General features: G+C 44.4%; 1 protein-coding gene across 5 annotated transcripts in view; it reads right to left on the bottom strand.

The window, feature by feature from the left end:
* PCSK6 (proprotein convertase subtilisin/kexin type 6) overlaps positions 1–14,917 on the bottom strand; it is a 183,567-nt gene that overhangs the window by 143,569 nt on the left and 25,081 nt on the right. The window lies entirely within an intron of this gene.

Here is a 14,917-nt window from a genome sequence, read left to right as displayed (position 1 = left end):
TCTATCCTCCAGCGATGCTACTATGTGTGAGGGACTCTGTTGTCACTTGCTGTCTCACACCTCAGAGCCTGCCTGTGCCAGCCCCTTCACACCAATAAGACCACCTCCCACTCTGTTTGTAACCATCACCTGAGCTATCACTGCCTCCATGAAGCCCTCCTGGACTTCCAAGGCCCAGGTCTGCCCTGGTTGCTATCACAATCCACCCCACCTCTCCCTCCACTGTAAGCTCTCAAAGGCAGGAATTGTCTATAAATCCTCAGGCCCTGGCAGTCTAAGGAGGGTGGCAGGAGCTCAAAAAATGTTCAGGGAAATGAATAGACTTCAAATGACATGGGAAGGACATACACATCTTCCTCTTTCCCCCTACATAGAGTTGTCCATTGTGCCCTGGGACCAACTAAGACCCCGTGCCTCCCAGCCCAGTGACTGCTGTCCTGCCCCCTTCCCAGGACAGTCCTGAGGCTGTAGAGTCAGGCAGACCATCTACTAGCTGTGTGGCCTGGGCTGGGCCCCAAGCGGCTCCTCTGAGCTCCACAGCCAAGGGTGCAGGCAGAGCGAGGAAGGCCATGCATGACTGCACTCCATCCAAGTGGCCTGGCACCCTTCACTCATGGCAAGCTACCGGCCTTGGAGAGGAAGCCTCTCGGGGACTACAGGTGGGATGAGTGTAAACAGCTCACAAAGCCAGACAAGGAAGGGGCAGAAGCCAAGTGTAGTGGGAGAGAGGCCTGGGCTGGGGATGTTTACAGGAAGAGCCTCTCTTGTCCTGTTTCTTTTTCCCCCTATAAATTTGAGTACAACCAGCTTTCAATCACCTCCCTGCTAATATAGGGCAGGTGTGAGGTCTGAGGGATCTGTGGGTGCTGGCAGCTAGGGTGCACACTGCCTTCCTGACGAAAAAGATGACTTGTCATTTTTTGCAGCTCCTAAGGCAGGGTGGAGAAGAGCCCCATCTAATCTATTACATTTGATTTGCAGCAGAGTCACTGACGAGCATGCCAAATCCACCCCAAATGACATCGGAGGGTTCCAAAGGTCCACCCGCCCACTCGGCCTGCCAATGAATGTGACCTCAGATGCAGGTGCAGTCAGTTCCCTAAGCCTCAAGTCAGCAAGCTGGCCTGGGGGGGCGGAGAATGAAGGGGTGCTGGGGTGTTGACTAAGTGCATGCTTTGGTCAGTGCACAAAAATGCCACCCCACCTCTCCAGGCTCGCACAGTTAAATCTGCCTCACAGGAACAGCTGATAAGCAGCCACGAAATGTCACAATTCAAGGTCTCAGAAATGAATGAGCTGGAGATGAGACTTCTGACTGTGCAAAAAAAAAAAAAAAAAAAAGTCTTCACTTTATCACTTGCAAAACCTGCCCTTGGCTGGAACAGATGTTTCAAGTCCTGTCAGTTAGCAGCTGCAGCATGCCTGCTCCTGGAGCTGCTGGTTCTCACGGCTGGCATCTTCCAGGGGCCTTTGGCTTTGGGGAGAAGAGTCTATGTTTAAAAGCCATGGACGTCAGAGTTCAGTTATATAATATTACTGATCTCACTTGGTCTGCTTAAGAAAAACATAACTAATTAAAGCCTATAAAAACCTACACACCAAATTAATTCTGTCTTGCTCTGGTGACTCCTACCTGAAGAAAGTTATAAATATAGATGGCTAGTGAACCTATATTTAGCCAGCACTGAGTTACCTAGTATTTATAATTAAGGAAGTCCAGAGAGGGAGAATGGACGTTTTGTTGTTATTTTTTAAAGCATAAAAAAAAAAGAAAGAAAGAAAGAAAGAAAAAGAAAACCCTGTTTCCCATTTCAGTCACATATACACTTAGCAACATTCTGTTACTGCAATAATTACAATTCTGACCCAAGTTAAGATTATTGCACAATTTCCTAGTCTCCTAAAATTGCTTTCTTCAACACATATCCACCCAGAGCCTGCAATTAAGCTGCTCGACTTCCTACAAATTCCTGAAAAATCATTAATTTTGACTTAGCGACCTTCACTTCTTTTCCCTGAAGTTGCCAAACCAAGTGGTCTGGCCTCCTATGAGGAGGTTTCATTTCTATATTTGGTCTCAACCTATATCTTTAACGTCCACAAACAGACATCTGGAAACTCAACAATCTTGACTTTGAAGATCTTCCTTTGAAAACATTCACTGTTGAAAGGTTTCTTTATGGCTGTCTGGAATTAGTCAGGTTACTAGATTTCTAAACCCAACCTTCCCTTTTGTATTTATTTGTGTTTCATTTTGACTGAAAAATAAGAAGTAAGACTCATCCTCCTTGAAAAAATTCAATCCTAAAGCCATGTGGGCACAGCACGGCTTCTGGTGTGTGTGGGGAGGGCATGGAAGGAGGCAGCCCAGAGCAGGTGGCAGGGGAGGTTGTCCACGCTGGGAGGAGGCAGCCCCGTCTGGGTATCAGAGCCTAAGTGTGGGTGAGAAGTATGTCCCACACGGTGAGATGTAGACAGAAACACATGGAATACTGGTTCCCCACAAGGAGAAGGATCAAATATAGTTATTAACACGCTGGGGCACTGGGATCAATTTCTCACTGTTGGGAGAAGAAAACTGGAAAGAACTCTGTGGTGTTGGATTGGAATTGGATAGCCATGTGAATTTAGTTTTCAAGATAGATATCTAGATAGATAGCTAGATACACACACACACACACACACACACACACACACACACACCCATCTCTCCCTACTGGACAGGCCTGTGAGCAGCAGCACACAACAACAGTGAACCCACCCAGAGCCTGGGTCGTGGCTTCTAAATACCATTTCTACTAAAAGGAACCAGGAGAAATGGCTGACTCCAGAGTTAGGGCAGGGAAAGTGCAAGTGGAGTCTGTAATACCATGTTTGGGAAGAGAGCAAGAAACAGTTCGAAGAACTCTAGAGACATATCAGTCATACACAGAAGCCAGACTTGAAAGGCCCCCACAGGCCAAATCAGAGGGCCAGTTGAGAATCAACTGGTAATAAATAATTACCAGTAATAATAAAAAATAAATAATCACTCTGGTAGGTTACAATCCAAGAATAAAATAGGAAACCATGAGTCTATACAGGTATACTTAATAACAAATCCCAAGCAGTATACAAATTGGCTATTTATATTTATTTTTATTTTTTTAAGATTTTATTTGTTTATTTGAGTGAGAAACTACAAGCAGGGGGAGCAGCAGGCAGAGGGAGAGGAAGCAGCAGACTCCCCACTGAGCATGGAGCTTGACACAGGCCTTGATCCCAGGACCCTGAGATCATGACCTGAGCCAAAGACAGATGCTTAACTGACTGGGCCACTCAGGTGCCCCTGAATCAATTATTTTTACATAGTCTTAAAGTAATAATCCCTTATTTACTAATTTGTCAAGGGGAAAAGAGAAACTTGACAGGCAGACAAAGCCCCTTAACCAAGTGATCCACAAGCATACCACCAGCAATGAGGCAAGTTGAAACGGGGGCCATGGGGTTGGACACAGTGAGAACCCAGTGTCACTCCTGTGAGACTCTTGCCCAAAGTGCAGAACCCGAACCTCACTGTGAGCAAACAGCAGACAAACCCCCAATGGAAGGACCTTCCACAATACAGCTGGCCTGCCACTGGCAAGTGTCAAGGCCACAAAAGTTAAGAGAATGTTGAGGAACCACTCTAGAACCACATAGGAAGGAATGGTGTTGTGTGAAGCCATACTGGAGCCCAAGGCCAAGGAAAAATCAGTCATGCTGAGCCTACCTTTATTTAAATTTCTGACATTCTGGTCACTGTGGATTTCATTCATTTCAAATTTTTAAAAATCGCATTAAAATGTTATTTACCTTGATTATTGAGTTTTCTTCTGGCGTCTGTCTCTTATGGCTTGTGCCAGGTGAGTACCTCCCTCCTCCTCACCCTCAGCCTGACCCCACGAAAGAGTCCCAACAGCAATGTGTAACACCTGACTCTGAACAGGACGCTCTCCTGTGAAGACCACTGTTTGGCAGTTGGCAACAGCGACTGAGGTGTGTGGATCTGATGGTGCAAGAGCATCTGCAGTCCCCTGGTTTCCATGCTGCCACAGCTCTGTAGAGACTGGCCCTGTTTATGAAGAAAGACTCACAGAAGGCTGAGGGGTGATGAGGTCAACTCAGGGATGTACTCTCAAGTGGCTGAGAAAAAGCTGTATCCTGCACTCCCAACTGTTTTTAAGAGCTCGTGATTATTACACTATTTTCAAAAAAGAATATTTAAATTGCAACACAACCAGGTAACAAGAATCCCCTCCACACTTTCCCAAAAAAAGCCTAAAGGACTTAGAGTCTGGAACTGAAGACAGTACCTGAATCACTTCAACAACTGACTTTTTGGTGAGTTGGCCCTTGGGACCAGGCCTTCCTCTCTCCCATGAAAGGATAACCCATCCGGCCCACGACTTCGCAAAAGAGACAAGAGGCCAGTGGGGTTTGTTTCGAGGGCAGATGACCACTAGGTTTGAGAGGCCCACCCAGCCCTGCCCCCTAGCCTGCTCTCCATGTATCCAGGGCCCAGCTCCCCACCCCAGCCCCCAAAGCTGTTCCCTACCACCTGTGTGGTGATCTGATAGTGAGGACAGGTTCATTCCATGTGTCCCTGCTGTCCACTAAGTGCTCTGTGCAGGTTTGGTCTCAGTTACTAAAGGTACCCTTGATGCGCACAGGGCCCAGGCAGGGATCCCATGACAGGGAGGAAGCAGGGAGGTAGAAACTAATTTTAAAATGTTAATACCACTGTGAAGCCTACAGGCCTCAGGGAGCTCATGGTCCTTGCAATGGAGGGACCCAGATATTGGGTTTAGACTTAAACTTTCCTCACTCTTAGGAGGCCCGCTGCCTATTTTTCTCTTTTTGGGTATGCAAGACATGAGCCATGGCCTTATCCTCAGAAAGCCTCATCTGTAAAATGCACCACAGAAGAGCAGGTCTGGACATGCCTAGATTTGCATTCAGCAAAAAGCATCTCAGCTTGTGAATGGAGTAAAGCATGACTGTGACCTTTGGCCCCAATGATAGCGCACAGTGCATCTGGCAGGCCGGTAATGCAGAAGATCCAAGAGAAAAGCGACACTAAGCACCCAAGGAAACCAAGTGGGGTCCATCTGGATATCTCCAGAGAGGCCAGCACTGGGCTTGTTTGGGGATGCTTAACTGAGGAAGGTCAGAAGGCTGCAAGGTTTGGGGGGAAAAAAAGAAAGGGATTTTTGTCCTGATGAGAGATATATTTAAAATTCAAACTTTAATATCTAAAACACTCTCACTGGAGAGCAGTTATCCTAAGGGAAATTAAGGAGGATTTTCGAGAAATTAATCTTCAAATTTTCCACTTTAAAAATAAATAGCTCCTATACCCCAAAGAAGTGAAAGCAAGGACTTGAATAGATATTTGCACTCCCATGCACACATCAGCACTGTTCACAATTGTCAAGAGGAGGAACCAACCCAAGCTTCCATCAATGGATGAATGGGGTCTGTGCATACCATGGAATATTATTCAGCGTTCAAAGGCAAGGAGATTTTGACACATGGTGCAATATGGGCGAACCTCGAGGACATTATGCTTAGTGACACAAGCCAGTCGCAAAAGAACAAATATTGTATGATTCCCCTTTGGTGAGGCACCTAGGGTGGTCAGGTTCATAAAGATGGAAAGTAGAATGGGCATGGCCAGGGACTGAGGGATGTGGAAGGGGGAGTTAGTGTGTACTGGCTATAGTTTCAATTTGGGAGGATGAGAAAGTTCTGGAGATAGATGGTGGTGATGATTGCATGACTGGGAAGGCATTTAATGACACCAAACTCACACTTAAAGACGATGAAGATGGCAAATTTTACCAGCGATATTTTACCACAGTAAAAATATAATATTGCACATTCTCTCCCCACCTGTCCTAAAAGAGACTCCTCTGCCATGTGACTCGGGGTGCTGGGGACCTCAGCTCCCATGACAGAGGCATTTGGAGGTGCACCAGGGAGAAGGTGCAGCCAGCCTCAAAGAGCAGAGAACAGACCGCAGAGTCCAGTTATGCTGCCCAGCTGTAATTACTAACTACTCTTGGCTCCAGGTGGCGCATCCCCCTCCTGTGTCTCTCTCCATTATGTGGTTTCCCTTCCAGAGCAAAAGGATACCAGAGAGGAGACAACAGTGCTCTTGGAGACTGGCCAAGTTCACCTGACCCCCATCACCCCAGCTTCCTCTTATCCAGATGTCCAGCCTACGGGATGGCCTTGAAGGTCTGCTGACCAGGCAGGCCACATATTAACCCCCCCTAGACTGACCTCTCAGAGGCCTGCCCTACTGAGACAGGCAGCTGACGTTACATGAAGATATGGAAAACTTTAGTCGAACTGCATTAGTGCCCAAACTCAATAATGCCAATTAAAAACAGATGTAAAGAGAAACATGCTCTGTCATTTGGCTTCTGTGACTCAACCCCAAGCCAGTGATTAAAAATGAAGAAGCTATTGATGAAGCAGCTGTCATGATTTCACCAAAACACCACTTGAGGGACACCCCTTCCCGGTTGCACAGGACATCCTGGTTTGTAAACTAAAAACAGGGCTTCGTGCAATAATTTTCAGGTTAGCCCTTTCAGTGTGGCATTTGGGGCTTCTGGAGCAAGCAAGCCACTGTGCTAAGGAATCAAGCAACCCAGATGGTGGTGGCCCATCTCTGGCCCCTCACCAGCCGCAGCTCCTCCTCACTCAAGGGAGGGGCTGGATTCACTTTCCTCTCCCTTTCATGCTCACATTATGGTTTATAGACTATTTGGCAATAAAAAATTTCAACAGAACTTCTGTATTCAAAGTCAAACTTCAGAAGTGCTAATTCACAGGCAACGAGTAACTGTTGGAAGGAAGGTTAGAGAAAACATCACCAGGCTGCCCTCTCACCTTCGCCCATCGTTCCCTAAGACAGTGCATGCAACAGTGCCTTGTGAACGGGGGACCGGATGCACACCACCCACCCATGGTACCAGCTTTTCTGCAGTGACCTTGCTGTATACTTACTGCTAGTGATGCCCACATGGGCTGCTGGGCAGCTGCCCATTCACCCCCTCATTCTCTCAGCAAGTATCTGAGCAGCTTTTTGAGCCAGGCACTACTCTAGACACAGGGGTGGGAGTGGGGGGATCTAGCAGCTCTTACATATAGTGCAGGACCTGCCTCCAGGCCAGAGGCCAATAGGAGTGAGTTCCCTATGGCCAGGGGTGGGGGGCGGGGGGGTACGGGGTGGAGACCCAAAGGAAGACTTTCTGCCCAGCTGGTGCTTGGATGGCAAACTGAGCAGTGACCTGCTGCAATGCATCATAAGATAGAAATAAGCACCAGCATTCTGAATGGCTGGCGTCCTGCTGGTGGAGCAAACATTTTCTACCTGGCTTTCGAGGAAAGACAGGGACCAGTAGAGAGAGGGAGGACACCACAGGTGAGGATGGAAGGCCAAGTCAGCAGGTGGCAAAGGAACCCCAGTCATCCCCTTGCATGGACTGCAGGGGACACTCTGATGGGACTCCAAGTGGCCCTCTTGGGCTTTGCAGCCAGGTGGCCCAGATCTGAACTGTAGCTCTTCTGTTTCACTGAAGAGGCCCTAGGCAGGTACCTTATTTTCTCTTCACTTCTGACTCCCTTTCCATGCAATGGGGACAAGTGTCCTGTCCCTATGGCTGTTGGGAGGGTAACTGGGGCCAGCACATGGCAAGCTGTCATTCAGATAGCTCTTTTCCCATGACTTCTAGAAGAAAAGAACATGAGTGCATCTCACTTGCCACAAAGCCAGGTGCAAAGTTGGTTCAGTAACAAATCCCATCTGCCCCTTGATTCTAATTAAAAATAAAAGAAAGTGGACTTCTTTATCAGTCCTAGCATGAATCGTATCACCTTGCTGGCAGGCCTGTACCTGGGGGGTATGTGGGATTGGGAACGGTGCTCTGGGCACTCTAGAATATGCGTGCCTGTGGGGACGCAGCACCACACGCATGCAGCCCCTATCACCGTGTCGTGGCACGGGATACTGTCCCACATCTGCCAGTCCACTGGATCTTTCAGTTCCCCAAAACTAACTCCTGTCATCTCTTTCATTCTTCTCAGCTGTTATAAAACACAGCTGCCAATAAATGGTCGATTCCGGGCTGACACATTTCTTAGGTTCTAGACTCCTGATTCTGTAAAATGAATTCGTGCCTTATATCATCACTCATGTACCCAAGTCTGCAAAGATAAATTCACTTCAAGTGAGAGATGTACTCATTAGGTACTGTGAGCTTCTGTCTGATTTATGGTTACCACTTACTAAAGCTGAGAACTGGTATTTCAATGCATACCTTCACCTACAGATACTCAGAGGACACATCCCCTTGACAGGTCGAACTAGATCCAGCAATTTTGGGGGTGACTCGAAATGCAATGGCTACACACCTGCTCTCAGAGGGCTTAGCGGCTACTCTTCATGAGCTGGGTGAACAGACCTGACATGGCTGGGCTGCTATCCACTCCCTCCCAGGGAATGACCAGCAAATTCCCACTGTGTTCCCCTACCCTCACGCAACACTATTTCTACCAGGTGTTGCTGGGAGGTTGAGCTAGGGTGTGGCAGAGGGAATGTGTGTCATGAAACCCAACAGGAAGGACACCAGCACTCTGTGGTCACTTTCCCCCTTGCCCTGCCTGTGGCCCTGTAGGGAAAGGGCCTGTTCTTCCTGTTTTTCAAGAGAAGCTAGAAATTCAAATTCCTATCTGAAATCTCTCAAAGTTTAAATGTCGAGAGCTATCCAACTTTCTAAAAACATTCTAGTCAATATAAAATACACCTGGGGGCGGGGGGCTACTTTTCCCTGGATCACCAAGTGACCTGGAGCACCCTCAACGTCACCCTCAGCAAGGCTCCTGGCTAATGGTGTCTCACCCATCTATGGACCATCATCCATTTCCAGGGACCATGCCCTCCTGTGCATTTCATGACCCATTCCCCCCTCAGAGTCTCTGCTCTGCCAGAAACAGATTCCAGCAGCCCACAGTGTGTTTCATAAGCACCAAAAGTTCTAGAGTTCACGGTCAGCAGCCTCCTTTTGAAGACTTCTGTTCTATTTCTCCCCAGTGACAAGTATAGACACAAATTTTGCCAAATGATCACTCGGATTTCTCGAGGATGGGTCTAATTACTCAGCACATCACCTTTCTAACCTCTTTCTTTTCCAAACCCAGGCTAAGTTTAGCTGCTTTTCGTATATTTCTGTCAGCTTCTACATAATTCCTATATCTCCGTCTTACTTGAAAAAGAACAAATTGCCTTCCATTTCATTTGATTACCCCCGACAAACCCATGTAATCTTTTCTCAAGAATTCTTTGATGCACTTGGCTATTTACTACTGGCAGTTCTGCTGCTGTGGTTCTGCATGCCACATACTCAAACAGAATAGTTGTGTATGTGGCTTTTCCTAGCCAAGGAGAAAGGCATTGGAATAGAAGAAAAGATAGGGGGAAAAAAAAACCTAAAATTCAAATTGTTTGAGAGGTTGTCTTGATCCAAGTCAAAGAAACCGTCTCTAACTTGCTATCAGCATCCAGAGATCTGAGAGCATAATTGGCCTGCAAGTCATATCAGCATGCTTGGGATCCCCCAGACCGACTAGGTGCTCAGCCAGCCAGCCATCTCTTCTGCCCGTCCAATGTAACAGCCTGACTTCCCTCACTCCAGCTACCCATATGTGAGTCACCTCTCCCACCCACCATCTCCAAATTGCCTCACTTCACCAAGCTCCACTATTAGCTCCTCCCACTGAACCTATGGAGATTGCTATTATCTAAAAAATTGTAAAAACGGAATGGAAAAAATATTTGCAAATCATATATCTGAAAAGGGTTAATATCAATAGTACATAAAGAACTCCTACAACTACAGTAATCTAAAAATGGGCAAATGATTTGAATGGATATTTCCCCAAAGAAGACATACAGATGGCTAATAAACCCATAAATATATGTTCAACATTGCTAACCATTAGGGAAATTAGGTTAAATACCATGTCATACATCTTAGGATGGCTACTATCCCCCCAAAACAGAAAACATGTGTTGGGAAGGATGTGGAGAAATTAGAACCCTGTGCTGCTGGTGGGAATATAAAACGGTACAGCAATGTGGTTCTTCAAAAGAGGCAAACATAAGTTTACCACATGATCTGGCAATTCCACTTCTGAGTATATGCCCCCAAAGAACTGGAAGCAGGATCTCAAAGAGATCTATGTACACCCATGTTCATAGCAGCTTTATTCCCAATAGCAAAAGGTGGAAGCAACAAGTGTTCATTGACAGATAAATCAATAGCCAAAATGTGATATATACATACAACAGAGTATTATTTAGCCTTAAAAAAGAAGGAAATTCTGAATCTGCTACAACATGGACGAACTCTGAGAACATGACGTAAGTGAAATGAGCCAGTCATAAAAGACAAATACTATGATTCCACCTGAATGAAGCACCTAGAGTAGTCAAACTCGTAAAGATAGAAAGTAGAATGGTGGTTGCCAGAGGCTGGGGTGATGAGAGTTAGTGCTAAATAAAAAATTTCAGTTTTGCAAGATCAAGAGTTCTGGAGATGGATGGTGGTGATGGATGCACAACAGTGTGAATGTAATTAATGCCACTGAGCTATACACTGAATAATGGTGAAGAGGTAAATCTTATGCTGTGTGTATTTTACCACAGGCATTTTTTTTTTTTTTTAAAGGCCTCAAAGGGATCCCTGGGTGGCGCAGCGGTTTGGCGCCTGCCTTTGGCCCAGGGCGCGATCCTGGAGATCCGGGATTGAATCCCACATCGGGCTCCCGGTGCATGGAGCCTGCTTCTCCCTCTGCCTGTGTCTCTGCCTCTCTCTCTTTCTCTCTCTGTGACTATCATAAATAAATTAACTAATTAATTAAAAAAAATAAAAAATAAAAAGGCCTCAAACAAACAAATATAAAACTCTTTTATACCCCCTTTGGTATTTGCTTATACACTCTTGTCTTGGTTGAAAACTCTTATCTGATAACTTTTCCTAATAAATAGAATGTGTCCAGTTTTTCTCACCCTTGTTTTCCTGTATAAGTATTATGGCTCTTATTTTCACTCTTAGAAACGTCTGGGCTGGATGGTAAGTTCTGTGGCCATGCTCATCCTTCCAGGAAAGGATATCTCCAAGCTTTCAAGCCCTGTGTTTCTTCTTCCCAAGCCCACACACCACCTGCTATCACCACTCTTGTCCTTTGTCATACTCCTTATTACCATTATCCAGGAGCTCACCCTCCTCCTTTGTCACCATTTTGCCACCAACACATGACTTTGACACCCAGGTAAATGACCTAATGCCCTGGCCTCAAAATTCCTGAGTACCCTTATCTTCTCCCTGCTGCCCCCGCTCCATTTAAGCAACCATGAGCATGGCTCCAGGCAGGCCCCTAGACTCCAGTCTCCTCCCTCACCATTCTCCCCTCCCATTTATCATGACCTTGAGCACTCTGGATTCTTGGTCCATCCTGCCCTAGCTGGTCCTGGGCCTTTGGGGTAGCTGTCTCAACCATGCTCTCATTAGAACCCCACATTGCTTGTCCCTTCACCTTTGGTCACCTTTGTTTTTCCAATCCCCAGGCATGGATGAGGACATCCTTATCACTCAGTTATACCATTACCACATCAGGGTCACACAGCTCAAACCACGCAGGCTTCTCCTTTCTGTCTTCACCCCTCAGACAATTCTCTCCTGCCTCTTTGCTAAAGAACAGCCTTTCCTAAGGTCTCCAGTCCTTGCCCCAGGCACCTCCCTACCCTCTGGCTTTCTCCCCAGAGGCTACGCCACTCCCTTTTCTCACCAGTATTTATGTTACTCCCTCTGTCTAGGCCCTCCACCTACTGTTTCCCTCATTCTCCAGGGAGCCCAAATACCTGCTCTTCCTTAACAAGTCGTTGGACTCCAGAGGCCATAAGGCACAGAGGGTCACACAGACAAAATGTCAATGGTGGTGAACGAGATCTGAGCCGCTCTATCCAGAGATGTCCTCTGGCAGACTTAGAACTCTGCACTTAACATCAGAGGATGATACTATTCTCCAGATACACAGGACATTTTAAAAACCTGACAGGTCTAAAGCAAATAACCGATTTCTTCAGAGTATCAAAGAACTGGTTTCCAGGACAGCATAGGTCTCTAATCATTGTGTGATTAAGTAAGAAGTCCATAATACAAAGAGGAATTTAAAAATCTCACACATTTGGAAATTAACAAACACATGTATACATAACTCATAGGTCAAATAAAGCATCATATTGGAAATTTAAAAATACACAAAACCTAATGAGTGAAAACACTATATATGACAACTCATGAGCATTAATGACCATGAAACTAGAAGGGAAGTGTCAATCTTAGGTGTTCATATTAGGAGTAGACATGCTGAACATTCATGAGATTGTCTTACAAAAAAGTAAAATAAATAAATAAATAAACCAGAGAAGAAAAAAGATAATAAGGTTAGGAGAACTCTATGAAATAGAAAATAAGTTTATGATAAGACTAAACAAAGCCAAAGCAGTTCTTTAAAAATGTAGCAAGATAGGCAGCCCCATGGCAACACTGATTTAAAAAATTAGACACAAAGAAGTAATATTATAAAATAAAAACAGAGATACAACTACTGATAAAGCAGAAAATTTAAAAATACTAAGGAAGCACTATTGATGTTAAGCTAACAAATTTGAAAACTTAGACAACATGAACAGATCCTTAGAAAATATAATTTATGAAAACTAACCAAAGAAGAAATGTTTATGGGATTAATCAGACTTTCCATTAAAGACACTGGAGCACTAGTTGAACATCTTTTTTTCTTTCTCACAAAACAGGCCTAGACATGTTTTACAGGTAAACTCTACCAAAATGTCAAGGTGTAGATAATCCCAATCTTGCAGAAACTCTTCCAGAGAATAGAAACAGTAAAATCTGATGAGGCCAGATTATCCTTAATATTAAACAAGACAAGGACAGTATAAGAAAAGATTATAAGCCCATTTTACTCATAAATATAAAAGCAAAACTCCTAACTAGAATATTAGAAAACCAAATTCAGCAGTAAGTAAAGAAGATAATCCACCATGACCAAATTGAGTTTATTCCAGAAATGCAAGGGTATTTTGATACTAGAAAAGTCAATGAATGTAATTAACTACATTAACAAATTAGAAATATAGGAACAGTTTTTGATAAAATTAAAAGCCCATCTAGTGAAAAACTCTTAGCAAGTAGAAAGAGAAGGGAATTTCATTAACCTATTAAAGACTTATCTATATAAAAATCAAATAGAAAATATGAATCTCAAAAGGGAAATACTGAAAGCATTCCCTATAAAATCAAGAATGTTATCTACAAGCAATGCTTTTATTGCTGATTATACTGAAGGTCCTAACCAGCACCATCAGCAGTAACTAAATAATTAGCTTAAATATTGCTCAGGAAGAAATAAAGCTAACATTATTCATCGGTGAAAATACTATATAGGAAATCATAACATCTATAGACAAGTTATTAGAAAAGATAAGAATGTTTATAGCAGGGTGGCTGGTTATAAGCCAATATTAAAAACAATCCATTGCATTTCTATACCAGAGATGAAGTTTTGGAATATAGGTAAGGTTTGGTGGGGTGAAGTCCAGAGTCAACGACCAAGAAAGAATTCTTGAGATGTCCTTGGTGCAAAATGGTGGTTTTATTACAGCCCAGGGACAGGACCCATGGGCAGGAAGAGCTGCTGCACCAGGCCTGTGAGGAATGGCTGATTATACACCTGGGAGTTTGGAAGGGTTTGGGGATACAGTACTCTCTAAGTAATTTTGGAAGCAAGGTTTCCAGGACCCTTGAGGGGGCTAGCTATTTTTGGGAAAAGGTCACTTATAACAGGCTAATAAAACCTGAGCCATGAGACCTTCAGATGTATGTCAGTGGGCCATGTGCTTGGGGGATGATTGCCAACATGTATTTTGGTGGGTAGAGATAAAGAAAAATTTTTAAGGAATCTGTATACATTAAAGTAGGCTTACAGAATCCTGGGAATCTGGCTAAGATTGCCTTTTGCCCTCAGCAAAGTATTAACATTGAGGCAGTTCAGTCCATAGAGTAATGTCACTCTGCCTGTTTCAAGGACTTGTCAATGTGCTGCCCCAGGTTCATGTTTTGTCCTCAGTTAGTCCTCTACTCCCTCATCACTAGCAACAACTGTTAGAAAGCTTAAGATACCTATACATTTAACAAAAATGTATAAGTCCTATATATAGTAAATTATTAAGCTTTACTAACAGATATTAAAGAGGAGACTTAAATAAATATACCATACTCATGGATATGAAGACCTCATATCACAAAGATATAACAGATATATCAAATAGATTTATATATTAAATAACATTTAAGTCAAATTTCTGACAGAGCTTTTGTTTTGTGGAACTTGTCAAATTGTCTCAAAGTTAATATGAAAGGGGCAGCCCCAGTGGCACAGCAGTTTAGCACCGCCTACAGCCCAGGGTGTGATCCTGGAGACCCGGGATCAAGTCCCACGTCAGGCTCCCAGGCTCCCTGCATGGAGCATGCTTCTCCCTCTGCCTGTGTCTCTGTATCTCTCTCTCTCTCTCTCTCTCTCTCTCTCTGTCTCTCATGAATAAATAAATAAAATCTTAAAATAAGAAGTTAATATGAAAGAACAAAGGGCCAAGCATAGTCTAGATACTCCTGAAAAAGAATAATACTTACTCTACAAGATATCAAGCCTTATTATAAAGCTACAGTACTAAAGTTTGGGAGGCATTGTGTCAGAGGCAAAAAAATTAGCCCACGGAACAAAAGAGTGACAAAACCTGTGC

This window comes from Vulpes vulpes, chromosome 14 (assembly GCF_048418805.1).
Source record: "Vulpes vulpes isolate BD-2025 chromosome 14, VulVul3, whole genome shotgun sequence".
Lineage (NCBI taxonomy): Eukaryota > Metazoa > Chordata > Mammalia > Carnivora > Canidae > Vulpes > Vulpes vulpes.
The sequence above is the reverse complement of the archived record's forward strand: the minus strand, read 5'-3'. Positions and strand labels throughout refer to the sequence as shown.